Raw genomic sequence first — 17874 nt, forward strand, 5'->3', positions numbered from 1 at the left:
ACACGGTCGTGTGGAAATTCCACACGCCCGTGTAGATCCACTGGGCGTGAAAAACTCACAGCCGCATGCTAAAAACTCATAAATACATCATTATATCCCTTCTAATTTCTTTCTAATCATGTATACCCCTTCGAATTCTAGAGACGAAGCAACATTCACTAGTTTCATCGCTTAAAATCAAGAATTTATGGAGAAAAGAAGGAAAAAGGGTTTACCGATGAGCTGAAGATGAAACTTTCAAAATCGGTAGAAAAATCAAGTAAAACTCCTCAAAATCAACTGTGTGAGGTCTGGAAAGGTGTTAGGAGTGTTCTCTGAGTAACTGGGGGTGTGAGGATGAAGAAGAGTGGAAAGATTTTTAAAGAAAACCCGCGGCTCTTGCGTTCCTGCTCATTCGCACGGGTATGCGGAAATTACCCACGCCCGTGCACCTCTACCAGAGAGACTCACAGGGGCAGACACACACCCCTATGCGCTCTCAAGAAAACACTAAAGTCTTTCTGAAAGCATACACACCGGCTTGCGAAAAATACCCACGCCTGTGCACCCGACACAATGGGGCATTCCCACGCCCCTGTAGTTTCTCTGTCCAACCTGAGAAAACTCTAAGTGTTTCACACGGCCGTGCGGAAATTCCCCATGGGCGTGAACATGTACAAGTCCAGTTCACAGGGGCACTCGCATGCCCTTGTGTATTCTCGGGATGGAAGAGAGCTTCTCTGCAGAGATCAACACGGGCGTGCAGAAATCACCCATGCCAGTGTATTTATCACAGGGCCATCCACAGGGGTGAGTCCACGCCCTTGTGCCTTCTCGGGAAAAATCTCTGAATCTCTGCAGGAAGACACATGCCCGTGCGAAAATTACCCACGGGCATGTGTATCTCACAAGGTCGTTCACAGGTGTGAATCCACGCCCCTGTGCCTTTTCTGGATGAGCTCTCAGTAGAGACCCACGGGAGTGTGGAAAATCCTCATGCCCGTGTATTTTCTCTGGATGCCTTAGGGGAACTACAGGCTCTGTAGAAAATTCCTGCACATATAAAAACACTCAGAGCCTGCTTCTAGCATGCACAATATACCAGAGAAAAACACGAAACATGCTCAAACGACCAACAATTTTGCCATAGACATTTAAGCACACGATAACACCAACTCATCCACAAGAAAATCAGAGCGATGCACCAAAACATATAGACACCAACACTCAACATCTTATTCATGCAAACACTAAACTAACAACTAACAAAACAGTAATTACTTGGGTTGCCTCTGAAGAAGCGCTTGTTTAACATCACTTAGCTTGGCGTACCTTTTTCTTACATCACGGGGGCTCATAGATAAAGGTTTCTCTCTTACCCATGACTTGAAAGCACGATGAGCAAAGCCTATTGAAGGTAGAGGGACAGTTGTCGAGCTTGTTACCACTTAAAGGCTTGTCACCCTTGTTCCATTCATGTACATCCCCAATAACCTTGGGCCATTTCTTATGGCTCCTTCTCGCTCGATTCATCTTCTGGAGCATATTTTTCATGATCCCCGGAGTAGGTAGTACTTTCTCCTCTAAACCAAGAATCATTAATTCCTCGTTCTTCTCGTCTTGGTCTAGCAACCCCTTGTATAGATCCGGATTCAACATTCTCGTCTTGGTCTACCAATTGCAAAGTCATTCGAGTTGGCCTAGGCTCTCCCAAGCCTAACTTTCAAAAGGAAAAGTATAGCATGACATTGATACTGGCCCCTGAGTCTGCCATTGCCATCTTTTCACCAAAGTTGCCAATGTTGCACGGGATAATGGAGCTTCCTGGGTCTTTCTTCTTGTTCGGCATATTCTTTTGCAAGACCGCCGAACAAGAAGCATCTGAGATCACTGATGCACTCTCTTCCAACTTCCTCTTGTTGGTCAATAGATCTTTCAAGAACTTAGCATACCGAGGCATTTGAGACAATTCCTCCACAAAAGGAATGTTGATGGGCAATTGCTTGAATAGACCCAAGAATTTTTTGTATTGCTCATAGTTTTGGTCATTCTTCAATCTAGAGGGATAAGGGATTCTTGGCTTGTAAGGTGGGGGTGCCACCTCCTTCTACTTAGTTGCTCCCTTCTCAACCTCTACGACCTCCGGTGCTTTAACATTGTCTTTCTCACTTGGAAACCTACCTTCAACCTCACGACCACTTCTTAAAGTGATTGCCTTCACATGCTCTCATGAGTTGGTTTCGGTGTTACTCGGTAAGCTTCCTTGTGGTCCCTCCGATAGAAACTTCGCGATTTACCCCACTTGATTTTCTAGGTTGTGCAATGAAGTGGTGTGCTTACGAAGTGTAGCCTCGACCGATTGGAACTGTGTATCCGATGATTGCACAAATCAGGTCAAGGCTTTCTCTAAGTCGGTCATTCGGGTCTCCAAACCTGAAACTCTATTTTCATGTTCGGGGCTTGTTGTTGTTGTTGGAAACCCGGTTGTGCTATGGCCTATTGCTACCCTTGGTTACTCCATGAGAAATTTGGGCGATTCCTCCACCCCTGGTTGTAGGTGTTGCTATAAGGATTGCCTTGGTTTCTCATTACATTACCCACAAAGTCAAGTTGCTCAACGGATAAAGTACCACCAACGGCTATCAAGTAATCGAGTGGGGCATGTCCTCCCCCGCATCCATCACAATTCATTACGGCCGCCAATCTAGGAGAAGTTAGACTGTCTAACTTCTTACTCAATGCCTCCACTTGGGCCGCCAATGATGTAACCGTATCGATCTCATGGAATCCGGCCACTTTCTTCTTTTCCCTTGCATTCCATTGGTAGCTATTCATGGCCATTTCTTCTACTAATTGTCAGGCTTCATCGGGGGTCTTATTCTCCATTGTACCTCCTGCGGCGGCATCTACAAGTTGTCGTGTACTTGGATTTAACCTGTTATAAAAGATCTGAATGATCATCCATTCAGGGAATCCATGCTATGGGCACTTCCGCAACAGATCCTTGAATCGCTCTCATATCTGAAATAAGGACTCGAGCTCCATTTGAACAAACGATGATATCTCATTGTGAAGCTTTGCCGATTTCCCTGGAGGAAAGTACCTTGCAAGAAAAGCTTCGACCATTTCATTCAATGTCATGATGGATGCTCGTGGTAAAGAATGTAACCACTACTTAGCTCTTCCTTTTAGAGAGAATGAGAAAGCCCTCAATCTAATAGCATCATCCGTAACACAATTGATCTTCAGCATGTCACAAACTTCCAAGAAGTTCTCAATGTGATTGTTTGGATCATCATCAGCCAAACTATTGAACTGCGCTGACTGCTGTATCATCTAGATGAATGCTGGCTTCAACTCGAAGTTCGGAGCTATAATCTGGTGTCATACAATGCTATATTGTGTCCACAGTACTGAAGGTCTGGGGTAATCAGAGAGTGTTCTCTATTGTTCATTCTGTTCTGCCATGTTGTCAAATCCTTCAACTTCTACGTCAGCTAGATTCGACGGTTCTTGCACAGGTTCTTTACACCTTTTTCTAAGTGTACATTCAAGTTCAGGATCACTTTCAATAGTATCGAAGGGTTCCCTCGGGTCATAACCTGGAGCTGCACCAAAAGAAAGAAAACAAAATTAGAACGATGATAGGATAAGAAGATATGAAAGAGATTGAATGAATAGCAAAGATATCAAAGTGCAAAGTATCTCTAAACGCCTACTCCCCAGCAACAGCGCCAAAAACTTGACAACACCCCTTACGTATGACCCACAAGTGCACGGGTTTGTCAAGAAATAAATCCCAGGTGAGTGGGGCATTGTATCCATAGGGAGTAGGGAGTAAAAATACTTAAATTGCTACTTAACCACGTGAAAGTGAACAATGATAGTGTTGATAAAATGAAATGAAAACAAAGATAAAAATAAACAAGAATGAAAGGCAAAAGTAAGCGAGAGATCAGGCAATCGATAGAAGTGGGGTACTTGGGCAATGCTCCCTTAGGATTAATGTTTCAAGTGCAAAAACAACAATTATACTTCCTAATCAATGCTCAATGAGTCGTGGAAATCCTTAAGCACACGGTCCCAAATCTAAGGTCAACCGTGACTACCTCTACACTATGTCCCGGTAGAGAAATCGCTCAGTCTCAACACCTCACACTGTTGAAAATTGCATGGAGTTCTAGGGAATCCAAGTGATAAACCATCTTCCTATGTATAGACCTAACCCTTTGTTCCAGGCGAAAGGCCCCTAGTCACATCTAAGCCACAGACACTAGAGTCCCTTCAACGCTTCACTCTATTGCTCACGCAACTAAGCCCCAAAGGAGTTTAGCCTCTAGAACTTCACTCTATTGTGACCGCCAAGAACTCAAGGAAATGGAGATAGGATAAATCACACCGGAGGGGAAAAGGGACGCTCCGCTACCTCTCGACTCACCCTCTCAACCCTCTCCAATCAAGCAATGTCTAACCCTCGTAATGTGTCACTCATCTACAATGGTTACCAAGATAGACTCTCAAACCTAGTGTCAATCTAGGGGAGAAATCATTCCACAAGCACTCAAGATTGGAACTCAATTGAGACATCAATTAAGGAAAGGATAATAAAAGATCAATAAAACAATAACATCCTAGGGTTTACAAAATCCAAGTACCCAGTAGGGGGTTTAGCTCTCCATGGAGCACAATACAATCAACAATGAAATCGAAAGTAAAAATAAGTGTTCCATAAGAAAACCCAATCAGTAGTCGTGTCGATGGTCTTGTGGAGTAGCCAAGTTTTCTCCAAAGGTCCCCTTGTCCGGCCTAGAGCACACCTCACCAGATATATACTGACAAAAGCTTCCCCAATAACTTTCTTCCAAGCAAATCGCGGTGTCGAATCCCTCAAACCACTTCAAAGACTTGCCAAAAGCCTCTCCAAACCCTAGCCGACGGCTTCCCAGACGATGAAGAAAAGTGGAAGGGAAGAGGGCAAAAAGATTCTAAAAATTGGGGCTGAATCGCGGCTTAAATAGGGCTGGAATCGGGCATCCAGACGCCCTTGTGGATTTGCCACCCGGGCCTGTAGAATTTCTACACGGGCGTGGGGAATTTCCACACGTCCTTGTGGATTCTCTGGAAATCCTGTTTTTGTCTGGCTGTGAAGAGTAACTGCTACAATACTTGCTAAAGTGTTTCTCTACAGTAACCTGGTCCAATACTCAGCTAAAACACTCCCAATTCCACACTTTTTATCGAGGCAACATAAACAGACACACGTTTATGCCATAGATCGCAACTCTTCTTCAATCAAAGGCTTCGTTGATGAAGTTCTTGTTATCAATGCACAAGCCAAGATACGCAAATATGACTGCCTTTGTGCCCTTCTAACTCATTATAATGACTTGAATTCATGGAGGTTGGCACACATTCACGTATCCTGGAGTCCCACTTGTGTCTTCGCATTTGTTCCTTCCAAGATTCCACTAAATAATGCGTTTACGATCTACTTTTGGCTTCTTTTCTCAATACTTAGCTTCACAACCCTACATGCGCAAAAGAACACAAATACGTATGTATTAGCGCTTAAACCTGCTAAAAGTAATGCTCATCATAAGTAAAGAACACTTCGTATTTTTATCACACAAGTACTTATCACAACGTCCTTTTGCGTGTGAACTGCAAGTGCGCGGGTTTGTCAAAGTAATCATACCCTGGTGCGTGGGTAGTCATATCCACAGGGAATAGTGATAAAAAAACATAAAGATTGATATTTAACTATGGTGAAGATGAATCAATAGTGGTGTGAACAATATCAAAGAAAATAGATAAGAAATAAAGAAGAATGAAGGGCATGTAAATGATAAGAGAGGCAATTGACAAAAAGTGGGGTACTCGGACATTGCTCACCCTAGGACTAGTGTTTCAAGTGCAAGACTAACCGTTATGTCTCTTAACCGATGCTTAAAGAGTCATGGAAATCTTAAAACACACGGTCCCAAACCTAAGGTCAACTGTGACTAGCCCTACACTATGCCCTAGCGGAGAAATCGCTCAGTCTCGACGCCTCACACTGTGCAAGGTTGCTTAAAGCTCTATGGACTGCAAGTGATAAACCCTATTCCCTAATATAGATCTAACCCTTTAGTACAGGCGAAAGACCCCTAGTCACAATTAAGTCCTAGATACTAAGGATTACTTCAACGCTTCACTCTATTGCTTGCGCAACTAAGCCCTAGCAGAGATTGTCTCTTAGCACTTCACTCTATTGTGACTGCAAAGAACTCTTGGAACGTGGAGGTAGGATAAATCACACCGGAGGAAAATGGGGGAGTTCCGCTACCTCTCGACTCACCCTCTCGACCCTCTCCAATCTTGCTTTTTCTAACCCTCATAGTGTGTCACTCACTTACAAGGATTACCAATATAGACTCTCGACTCTAGTGTCACTCTAAGGGAAAATCCATTCAACAAGCATTCAAGATTGGAACACAATTAAAGACATCATTTAAAAAAACAAAATAGAAAGGTCAGAGAAACAATATCATCCTAGGGTTTACAAGTCCAAGTACTCACTAGGGGTTTAGCTCTCCATGGAGCAAGATACAATCAATAATGAAATCGAAAGTAAAAAACATGCAATCCATAAGTAAAACCTCCTTGGTATTCGTTTCGATGGTCTTATGGAGTAGCCACGTCTTCTCCAAAGGTTCCCTCGTCAAGCCTAGGGCACACCTCGCTGAATCGATGCTGACGAAAGCTCCCCTAATAACTATCTTCTAAAGGAACACGGTGTTGAAGGCCGTAGAACTACTTCAAAACCCTTGCCAAAGCCTCTCCAAACCATAGCTGCGAGCGCCTCCAAAGATGAGAAAAGATGGGCCAAAAGATGGGAAAAAAGATCCTCAAAAAGGGCTGAAGTCGTGACTTAAATAGACTGGAATCGGCATCCACACGGGCGTGTGAATTTGCAAGAATCGATTTTTCAGCGGCCTATGAATAGTAACTACTACAGTGATTTGCTACAGTGATTTACTATAGTAACCTGCTACAGTGCTCTGCCACATGAACGAGAACACATCCATGCGATAGATCATGTTGCATCTTCAATAAAATCACTTTTGACGATAATCTTGCTAGCATTGCACAAGTCGGAACACATGAGTGTGACTGCCTTTGTGCCCCTCCAATTTGCATGTTCACTCGAGCACAACGGAGGTTGCCACACACTTATATGTCTTTGAGCACAACTTGTGTCTTCACATTTGTTTACTCCAAGATTTCATCAACAACGTGCATTCACAATCTACTCTGGCTTCTTTCTTTCATACTTGTCTCCACAACCCTACATGCACAAAAGTAACATAAATACACATGTATGAGTGATAAAATCTGAGACAAGTAATGCTCATTATAAGAAAATAGTACTTCATATTACTAATACACAAGCACTTATCATAATGTATTTTTAATATTATGTAATTTTAAATTCCGGTCATGTAATATAATTATATTTTTAATGCAATGTAATTGTAAATTAATGTGGTATCGTAATCAAATTTTATTTATAATGTAATATGTGTTTAATGCACTTTATCATTAATGCGACCTTAATGTAATTTAAATATACACTAGCCATTGTAAACTAGCTGTTTGAAACTAGGCGTCATAAACTAGCCATTTCAAACTAACCATTTGAAAACTAGCCATTGTAAACTAGCTATTTGAAAATTAGGCATTTGAAAACTAGTTATTACATTGTGCTATATGTATATATATATATATATACATATGAGAATGAGTTCCATGCTTCTCCACTTAACAAATTCGATGTTTTGTAAACTACATCACTTTGTTAACATTCTAAACAATGGATCCTGCCCAGTTGGAACAAATCAAGCAATTTCTGGTAGATGAGTTGATGGATGATTAGGAAGAAAAGATGTGTGTGTTACTAGAGGAATGGGAGAGGCGGAAAAAGGGTGAATCATCTAGTGGCCTTAGAAGAAGCCGAAGGCATTTGAATCGTGATTGTGAAGTAGGACATGAAAGGATTTTCAATGACTACTTCGCCAATGAACCAGTTTATCCTAATAATGTATTTCGTCAAAGATTTCGAATGCACAAGGTGTTATTTCTGTGAATCATAGATGCACTAGCAAGTCATTCAGAATATTCCCAATTAAGGGTTGATGCAACTGGTAAACGAGGGCTTTCACCACTTCAAAAATGTGCTGCTGCTATCCGCCAGTTAGCATATGAGGCATCGGCTGATCAGTATGGTGAGTACATTGCAGAATGTACTGCAATTGAATGGCTATTTAAATTTTGTCGATGTATTATTGAAATTTTTGCATCAAGATATCTAAGAAGACCTAATAATAATGATGTTGGATGTTTACTTCAACTACATTCTGAGCGACATGGCTTTCCTAGTATGCTTGGTAGCATAGATTGGATACATTGGCATTGAAAAAATTTCCTAGTCACTTGGAAAGGCCAATTCACTCGAGGGGATTAAGGGGTTCCAACAATTATGTTAGAAGCGGTTGCTTAAGTAGACCTATGGATTTGGCATGCATTCTTCGGAGTTGCTGGTTCTAATAATGATATCAATGTGCTCAAACAATCTCTTCTGTTTAACGACGTATTACATGGACATGGTCCAGAAATTCAGTTCAATATTAATGTTATAATATACACGAATGGATATTATCTTGCTGATGGCATATATCTAGATTAGGCAACATTTGTTAGAAGTTTTTCATATCCAGAAGACCTAAAGAGGATCAAGTTCAATCAAATGCAAGAGGCTAGAAGAAAAGACATTGAGCGAGCATTTGGCGTGCTTCAATCTTGATGGGCTATTGTCTGTGGCCCTCCTCGTTTTTGGCATAGGCAAAACTTGGGAGATATAATGTACACATGCGTAATATTGTATAACATGATTGTTGAAGATGAAGGCGATACAATCACAAATTGGGATTTTGAAAAAGTAAATCTCCATTCCTCGTCACTCGAGGGTGCACTCAAGATTTTCAACAATACATAAGAAGAAATGCCAAAATAAGTGATAAAAAAGTACACCATCAACTTCGATCGAGTAGAGCATATTTGGCACCACTTGGGAGTGAAGGAAAATGAAAATTAATGCTTTTATGTCTTCTATTAATGACTTTAATTATGAAATATTTTTATTATTTTCTAATTTATATAATTTGTTTTTTTATTTCTTGATCATTTTTGATAAATTATTTTTTATTTATTCGCATCACAAACTAATTATTTTTTTCAAAATAATATAAAACATTTTTATTATATTTTAAATATTTATTTTGAAATATAATTTTAAATATGTTATTAATTATTTTGTTAATAATATTTAAGAATTTATTAAATAACTATGTTTTAATGGAATTTTAAATATATTAATAATATCTTTATGATGGATTTTAATTAATTAGCTCTACCAACAAAATTTAAATAAACTTTTCTTAAGAAAAATCTGCATCAATAAAAACTAAAATATACAAAAGTTTCTATGTTTTAATTATATATAAATTAGTTTACTAAACAATGGATATAATTTTCTCTATAGTTGAAAAAATAATCAAGATTATGGCATTCAGCTCAATTATTTAATGATATAGCCAACCATCCTCACCATTCTACATGCCGTTGCATAGATTTTATTTTAATAATTTTTAAAAAATTATTTTGAAATCTATTTGCCTCTATCGTTTATAGATTTGATTAGGTGGAAAAATTACAAAAAATGAGGAATATTCCTTAATAATTTTTATGTTAATAAATTTTATAAAATCATACAATTTATTTATTTAGTCACAGTAGTAGTAGTAGTGAATGCATGCCGTTGAACAATTTGAAGCTCAGAAGTGACCACCATTGAAGAAGAGGCAGGATAGCATATGATCACAAGCTGGTTCTCATTACCATGAGCAACAGTGGAAACTAAACACGCCGGCAGGCTATACATATATAATACAAGGCACGGCCATTTATTATGATGTGCGCATGTGTAAACCACGACGAAATGTGTTTATTTTATTGCTCGGTTCGAACGTAGGCTTCAGCATCACTCCTTGACGACCATGGAAACTCGTGCAGTCTTGACTTTTGCCGCAGTTTTATTAGCCGGCAGAGCAGCAAATGTGGTGGCCTTCCTTTAGATGAACATACCACGAGAGACGCCCTTGATAGTACTGTTGGTGTTGGTTGCCCAGATTGCAGGGCCATAGATGGTTGCCATCTTTTTGCAAGACGAGGACGCAGTTGCCATGTCCCTTGTTGTTGGCTGACCACACAATGTTGTTCTCTCTATCATAAACGACCAAGTTACTATCACTCTCGAGAGTGGCGTAGCATTGCTCCGCTAGGCCTCCAGTGTTGGAAGCTTACTGTGGCTCACCATTCTCATACAGGACAAGACTACAGTCATGCTGCTTGATAAAAGTGTAACTCCCCCAATTCAGCTCTTGCTCATTTCGGAGGGTTTCTCCAGAGTAGAGGAAAAAGCAGCCTGCATGCAGTAGCAGGGAGATGCAAAAAGGAGAAGCGCGAGGCAGAGGGAAGAAAATGCTCCTGAGAAAGCCATATATATATATATATATATAACACAGAAGATCTCGAACAAACTCACCGGACTATAACTTGAATGCATTGCTCTTTCCTTTGTCACACCCCAGCCCCAAAGCAGGGCCCGCTGACAAATCAGCCGCACCCAATAGAGCTGGGCCCCATTGGATGCAAGGCCTCAGACTTTAAATCTAGTCAGAGTCACCCCAATAGATAGGTAAGGAATAATAATACAGAACTACAAACAAAGGTAACAGTAACAGAAGTGATACAAGTATGGGCTTGAGTAGCTTTACAGAAATACAGTGCTACACTTAACATAAAGGAATCAGGAATACACATGGAATACAAATCTCACTCACAGAAAACAACTGTAAGGTCTACAACCTCAAAACTCAGTTATTTCAACAAGATAGCATTTACAGAAATAAAACTCCAGAACAACCCTCCAATCTTAAGCTTAATCTTCTCATGCGAAAAAAAATCACAGAGTACATGAGCCACAAGGGCCCAATAGGATCGCAGAAATAACAGATATTACAGATAATTGCAGAATAATCATAATCTAGACAGAAATACAGAAAATGCTCAAAATACAGAAAAATATATAAAACCAGACGTATACATCTCCCTGACTAATAACAGAATTAACAGCTCGAGGCTGGATCTTCGACTGTGAAGTCGGAACATAATAGACTAGTTATCAACAGCCGAAACTGGATCTTCGACTGTAGTTGGAATGGATACACATGTCCAGTAGCGCTACTACAGAAAACATGTGCACATGGCTAAACCTTACTCCTCCTAGCTGGGTAATTTCTCAGAAATGGAGATGTACTAAAAACCTCAGAAATACAGAGTACAGACTGAGAAAGTACCAAATAAATCGCTTCAGAATAATAAACAAAATACCAACATAAATATTGCAAGAACAAAATAAATAAATAAATAAATTTTAAATAATTTATTAATTAACCACACACTAGAAATACAGAATTACACGGGTGCGAGAGCCTACCTGGTTCCGAGCTACGAAGTTGAGTTCAACAAATCCCGCAAATTAAAGCTCACTACAGGATCTACCACTATACTTAAAAACAAGCCTTGGGCCGGCCTAAACTTACAAGCCTCAAAGGATGAATTAACACTCACTTAAACCACAACCTTAAATTAAAAGCAATAAATAAAATAAATGAACAAGCATTTAAAAACCAAGCTTAAACAATGAGGATACAGCCAACAATCTTCCTTATCACAACATGATAATCAAAATTCAGAAATTCTAGGCCAACTAAAGCATCAAAACACCTTGTTCACAATTATATATATATATATATATATAACAAACTATCATACATGATTAAAGGATGTCATGCTTAAACCAAAGTGTTGAATTATTACATGGCTGCATACTCACAATTCTAAGTTTATAAACATGCAAACCTATGTCTAAATAATTTAAATCATAAATTTTAGTTTACAGGTTCAAGCTTACAAGATGCATATAAAAATATCATAATTAAAGTAAAGTCATTCTTTGGTAGTTACATACTTGCAAGGATGAATAAACATTCATGCAAAGTAAGTTAACATTCAAATAATAAACTCAATATATTAAAAACTCCAAAACGCTTCAATAGAACAAGGCACAAGAATAATAAAAAATTAGGAAGTAACTAGGTATTTAAGCATGCATTAACAACCACAAACTAGAAGGAAAACAAGCTTTAATTAGTGCTGAAATTCAGTTAGGCATCACTACAAACACTTAATGTGCAAGTGCAATAATTCGAAGAATTTCAAAGAGAGAAAGCATTAAAACATGATCTTTAAATACAAGCAATTAACAAGGGTTTTAAATCAAAATTTCAAGCATCAGAAACTAAAAATTCAGAGGAGACAAACAGTTAGATACAATGACATTTAAACCAACTCATGACGCCAAACAAACAATACAAGAAAAGGCTCCAAACAAACATGAAGCATGGTGTTTCTCCATCAAAAACTCAACAACAAGCAAGAACCTAATAAACCAACAACAACAAGGATCACCTACCACTAGTCTCTCCGATGAGCCGCCGGTGAAGAGGTCCTTCCTCCGTCCCCAAGCTTCAAGAAGAGGTTTAGTTGATTTGGTGAAGAAGGAGCATGCTTTGAAGGAGAAAGTTTGCTAATCAATTATTCCAGCTCAATCATGCCAATTAAACCATGATTAAACTTTACTCAGATCCACAAAATCTGGTAATAAAGCCAAAAGTGTGAGGAGGGCTTGCCTGGCATCCAAAGTCAGTCAACTTGGTCAAAGTTGATGCAGGTATTACATCCTTTGCCCCCTCTATTTATAGTTGGATGGATATTCACGTTCATGTTTTAATTACGACAGGTTAATTAATTCTTGATTTTCAAACTGATCATTCTGATGACAGTTGATGGCGCTGGATAAACACCACATGCACATCACATGAAGTAGGGATGTAAATGGGGCGGGGCGGGGAATGGGATCCCCGTTCCCATCCCCGCTTCCCACGGGGCGGGGATTCCCCGTCTCCAAATTCCCCGCGGGGGAAAAAATTCTCCCCACTCACTCCCCCGCAGGGATCCCCACGGGGTCGGGGAATCCTCGCCCCCCACCAATTTTTTTTATTATATAAAATTCTAATAATACTATGTATCACAATATATATATATATATATATATATTAAAATAGAAGACATATTTGACACTTGTCAATTTCTCATAAAAATTTTACCAATATTATTTTAATAATATTAAAATATTTATAACATAATACTAAATTATATTATTTTAAACTAATTTTTATCTCATAATATATAATAAAATTAATTTTTTAAAAATATTATATCTTTAAAATTGATAAATAGCTTATTTTATCTAATCTTAATTTTTATAGAAAATAAAAAAAAATTTATTAATTTTTTTTAAAAAATTTTCATATAATTATATTCGTACATCATACGGGAGTACCACTAGTATCACTAAAAGTCTAAAACATTATTAATAAATACCAAAAATATATTTTTTTAAAATCCAAATATTTGGTTCTTATAATCTTATATTCATATTGAATTTTTTTTAAAAAATAGATAAATAATTATATAAGTTATTTTCAATATATATATATATATATATATTATTAAAAATCGGAGAATCTCCGTGGGGATCCCCGCGGGGCGGGGAATGCCCTCCCCGCCCCCGCCCCGCCCCGTGAGGCGGGGAGGGATTTTCCCCCATTCCTCGCCCCACTTGGGGTTATTTCGGGGAATCCCCTCCCCGCCGGGGTGGGTCTCCGCGGGGAACGAGGATTCTTCATCTCATTTACATCCCTAACATGAAGGCATCACCCTCTTATACCCTGTTTTCTTTTGAATGTGAAAGGCTGTCTACTTGTCCCCTTTGTTTGTGAGGGGTGGATTTTCAAAGCTTGTCAATCGGATATGACAATTTCTAAGACTGTGCAGTACAATTATTGTCACCAGTCCGCCCATCGCGTCACATCCAAATTATTACACGAACAATTATGGACTAACTATTTTACTTGATTTTTTTAAAAACTATTTTATTTGAATTAATTCAATTACTTCATTGTAAATGAACAACTCCCGCTCAGTATTAGTTCAGAAAATAATTTTTTTTTGGGGTTTCATTTAAAAAATTTTTAGCACATCAGTTCCCGTCTCTTGGGCAAATAAATTCGAGCTTCAATTATACATCACACTCATAAAATAAACAATTTCATGTAACCGGTTATATACTTTTTTTAATAATTTATGAATTACTTTGGTTCTAGTTTGTAAAGATTTGACATGTTTTTCTTATAAAAAAAAATTTACTGTGAAATTTTTAAATACAGTAATATTTAAAAAATAATAATATAAAATAATTGAAAATTGAAAATTTATCCAATTTTTCAGTATTGGGATAAGTTTAAGAAAAATATTTTAATAATATTAATAATAATAAAATCAAATTAAATGAGCTGATGAGCATAATCGGTGAGCAATGAAATTTAAAAGAATTTAACTTAACTAGTATCAAATTAACTTGAAAATCAAATTATAAGTATCACATTTTGTAAATTCATATCTAGAATAATAAATAAAAAGTTCACAAGTTCTAATTTAGAATACTACCACACTAAAATATAGATCAGTAGATAATCCTTCAAACAATTCAAATTCTTTTATATTAATTAAAAAATAAATATATTTTCTATAATAACAATTATAGAAAACCAACAATTTCAATATATTGTAAATGCATATGCATGAAATAAATTTAAACAAAATAGACGTCCCATTCTTTCTTTTTTCTAAAAATAAGCATTTAATTACATGAAAGATAAAATAATTATATGTATTATTATAAAAATTTCAATTAATTTAGATTTCATCAAAAGCACTTACATGAACTTCGGGTAATTGGTGAAAAAAATTACAGTATATATTAAGATCCAAATCACCTGGATTAATTTAATACCACTTAACTCTAATACACTTGCCCAACATGCACAACTAAAGTCAATATATTGCGTACGAAATAGATTTTTGAAAACATATATATATATATATTAAAAAAATTGGATAAATCACGAATTTATTGCAACAAAAAAGATGTCACAGAGGGGAGACATAAACAAAAGGAACATAACACGAATCACTTAGGGTGAAGAGACAACAACACAAACACTACAAGAAAACTGGCCAATACTGACAGAATATTTTGTCGGTAATAGAAGACATTCCGTCGGTAGATATCATTACCAACGGAAACTTGGTCAGAAATAATCCGTCACTAAATCTCATGTCGGTAATGCTCTTTCGCCGGTAATAAAAACTTCTGTCGGTACAAATTAATAATTACCGACAGAACTATGTGTTGGTAATGATTAAATTTTTGTCAGTAATAATTATTTAAATATAAAAATTTAATTCATTTTGTCGGTGTTCTTCGTCGTTAATGGAATGTTTTTGTAAGGTAAAAAATATTTTTTCCGTTGGTGAAAAATATGAGGCTATGATAATTTTGTCAGTAAAAGGCAAATTTCTATCGGTAAAAGGTATTTTTTTTCATCGCTAAAAATAATTTGATAATGAAAAATATGTCAGTGAAGAAAGCTTTCCGTCGGTAGCAAGTTTTTTTTTTGTTGGTAAAAAATATTAATTTAATAGTATTCGTCGGTAAAAATTATGGTTCCGTCGGAGCAAATATTCTTATTCGTCAGTGAAGCATAATATCATTACTATAATTTGCGTCGGTATTGTATTTTTTTGTCGATAATAAATATTAAAATTTTGGAATTCTGTCGGTAAATGTATTTTATATTCACCAAAAATTAATTACTCCGTAGGTAATAATTGCGATTCTGTCGGTAAATAATATACTTTTCGGTTGGGAATACTATTATTAATTCATTATATATACATATTTTACACATTAAACCTGTATTATGCATAATATGAACATAATATCATATTCATTTAACAATCCTACAAACCCTAATACAATCCAACAACACATGTAAAGTATATGAAGTTATAAAGTTGCAAGCAATCATCGAAAATATTAAAGTAGTTTTAAAAGTACTCCAACAAAACAAATGTTAACAACACCATTCTAAAGTTCATCTCAATCTACTAATGCATCTTCTCCACCATCTCCGGTAGTGGCATCCCTTGAATTAATTCCCGATTGGCTTGCTTGAGAGAATAGTGTTGGATTACCGCGTTCCACCAACTCCAAGATTTTGTCCAATTTACTTTGTAACCCTACTTGACCTTGTTGAATTTCAAGAACTGTATTTTCTAAATTCTCTACTTTCTCTGCAAGTTGCTGGGTTTGCAACATGGATTCATTTGTTGCAAAAGGTTGATAGGTTGAAGGTCCACAAGCTGAATCAGATGTGGAAGGACATGTAGATGCCGCACTAAACAACTGTCTTGAGTCTACCCTACTCCCAAAGCCATATACACTAGTGCGTGTAGCCTTCATTCCCCCAATTACATCATACCATGACTGACCATCGAAACTTAGATGGACAAAGGTATCATCACCATATTTATTGACCAATGTAGCATTATACTTTTCCTATAACACATTTAAAAGTAAATATTAACATTTATAAGTTATACAATAAAAATGAATGATAAAAAGGAAAGCTCATTAACTTTTATGGCTTCATGCAAATAACATCTAATACACTTAAACAATGGTAACTAAGAATTAACATTATAAACAAGAATATATATATATATATAAAACAAACATTTTCATCACACATGTGAATCAAAACTTTAATGATAATAATTAAAAAAAATGAGACATGACTCAAAATTTACTAATGCATCTAAACAACTGTCTTGAGTCTAGCCTACTCCCAAAGCCATATACACTAGTGCGTGTAGCCTTCATTCCCCCAATTACATCATACCATGACTGGCCATCGAAACTTGGATGGACAAAGGTATCATCACCATATTTATCGACCAATGCAGCATTATACTTTTCCTATAACACATTTAAAAGTAAATATTAACATTTATAAGTTATACAATAAAAATGAATGATAAAAAGGAAAGCTCATTAACTTTTATGGCTTCATGCAAATAACATCTAATACACTTAAACAATGGTAACTAAGAATTAACATTATAAACAAGAATATATATATATAAAACCAACATTTTCATCACACTTGTGAATCAAAACTTTAATGATAATAATTAAAAAAAATGAGACATGACTCAAAATTTACTTACATTGACAACTCTTGACTTGTTGTCTATAAATTCACCTTCTCCACCTTTGCGCTTCTGTGTAGCCTGAAAAATTTCTGAATATCCTACCTCCCTACCTAGCTTCTCAGCCTGTATTTTAATTTAAAGTGTATAAAGATATAAATAAAAGAAATAGATTGTTCATTATAAGTACTAATAATTTAACAAAAGTGACACAAAGCACTTCATTTCAAAATGACAAAAAAATAGCAATATCATAATACTAGTGCTATAATGATGTAGTTAAGGGATTATTAGTGCATTAAGGCTAATGAGACTACCTTGTCTAACATATCACATGATATTTATAAAATATAAATACATACCAACTTGATACCATGAACATCGAAAGGTCATGAACCGCCTGTGTGCTTTGTAATACTTCCTTCTTTCTCTGTTAAGCAGTTTGCCTTTGCTTTTCCTGATTTAGACTGCCATGCATTTGTTTCCCATTCATTATCAATGAGGGCATCCCACACATCCTTTGTGATTCACTCCCTTTCCATTCCTTTGCATTCTTTA

General features: G+C 36.8%; 1 pseudogene; it reads right to left on the reverse strand.

The window, feature by feature from the left end:
• Positions 1-9899: 9899 nt before the first annotated feature.
• On the reverse strand, positions 9900-12712 carry LOC120270955 (annotated as a pseudogene).
• Between the last annotated feature and the right edge of the window lie 5162 nt (positions 12713-17874).

This window comes from Dioscorea cayenensis, chromosome 10 (genome assembly GCF_009730915.1).
Source record: "Dioscorea cayenensis subsp. rotundata cultivar TDr96_F1 chromosome 10, TDr96_F1_v2_PseudoChromosome.rev07_lg8_w22 25.fasta, whole genome shotgun sequence".
NCBI lineage: Eukaryota > Viridiplantae > Streptophyta > Magnoliopsida > Dioscoreales > Dioscoreaceae > Dioscorea > Dioscorea cayenensis.